Raw genomic sequence first — 1,742 nt, 5'->3', positions numbered from 1 at the left:
ATTTATCTGGAATTGTAGCGTTTTGTTTATTACCGTATATGTATACAGTAACATTTGGCATGTAAAGTCTTCTGCATACTCTATACTTTATACATAAGTTTTATCAGACATGTCCTTCTTGCTAAATTTATTCTGGGCTACCTTTTACTTTCTTCAGCTAATTTAACATCCAGACTACTAGAGGGGAAAAAATATTGACCCAATCACTTTTTTAAATCCACCAAAACTACAAATCCCAGAGTTCCACTCCTTAACATGTGGTATAATTGAAAAGCCCCAAATGTTCTCTGTGTTTACGAAAAAGGAGTTCATTCAGTAGAACGCAGTGGTTGGGAGAGATTCTGGTTTATACGGAGAACAAATTGGCATTGCTGGTTGTCAGGAGATTATATTGCTGGCTTAAACTCCATCAAGCACTAGCGGGAAGATTTTTTTTTTAACATTCAATTGCATTTTTCTTTGTAGAAATGTACTTTTTTATCACTAATAATGAAAATAAACTGCATTTCACTGTAATTCAGCTATTCTTTGCTTTAGAGAGAACACATTCAAAGGAATATAAAGACAATATTGTTTGTTCACACCATCACGCTCATGTCAGAATTCTTACACAACTGTTTCAGATTAATGCAATCTGAAAACAATATGAAGTCTAAGCAGCTTTAACTGGAAACCATTTACAAGTGTGTGCATATTTTTCTTTTTTTTGTTTCTGGAGTTCAGGAATACGATATAAAATAAAAAAAACATGAGATAGATGTCATTGACTGCTAATGACTGTTACCAAATGACCTTAATCATTATGCAGCAATAGCCTGTTCACAAGCACAATTCACAAAGGTCAGGTTATGCAAATTTCACAGCTATATGATTAGTTAAACTCCGGGAGCTTTTTCCTAAACAATCAGCGGGGATGAGATCCACTGAGACGCTGGCAAGAAGTCTAAAAAAATCTGTAAACAGACACCCACAAAGCAGGAGAAGCCTCTTGAAGTAGCTGCACACTGGACAGAAAAAGAGAGAAGGGAAAATTGCTTAAAAATATCTACATCCTCAAAATGCATCCCATGAAATCTGCTAATAAAAAAACAAGCTTTTTTTTTTATTTTTTTATATCTCATGAAGATGAAACGCAGCCTTCAGGGTGCACAGACGGTTTAGCCCCAGGGTGAGAGGGTTATTTACTGAGCTCATTTTACACAAAAAAACAGCACATGCCGAAAGGAAGCTTTAAATCTGGTCAAAACATAAAAAAGATTATCCAAAAAAGTCCTGGATTTAAAACTTCCTGGCCTAAAATGGCTAAAACACAAAAAGAAATGCTGCAGAGGTTACAGTCACTGAAGAAAACTGAAATAAATGTTGCCCGCTGCCATCACTGCAGTCTGCAGAACAATCCAGGGCATTTAACACACCAGAAAATGTAAGAAACAAAACAATTCATCAATATTCTTTCTGTATCTAAATTAGGTCATTTTTTTCATTTGAAAGAGGAAAGTTTTCTGTTTTTCTTCGTGGAAAATAACCCACGGAAACTTAATTGGAGCGGCAGAAGGTGTCTGAAGGTCCTCGCCTCCACTGCCCGGCCCCAGCTGTGCCCCCCACACACTTCATTCAAATCCTGGCAACACAACAGAAGCATCGAACCCTGTTTGACTCAGAGAACCTTCAACCTCCAAAGAAGTCTCATCAGGTCTGGACCTGATCATTCATGTGAGAACACAATTTTAAAGTTTTCCCAG

Source organism: Oryzias melastigma, linkage group LG7 (genome assembly GCF_002922805.2).
Source record: "Oryzias melastigma strain HK-1 linkage group LG7, ASM292280v2, whole genome shotgun sequence".
Lineage (NCBI taxonomy): Eukaryota > Metazoa > Chordata > Actinopteri > Beloniformes > Adrianichthyidae > Oryzias > Oryzias melastigma.
This window is presented reverse-complemented; position numbering follows the sequence as displayed.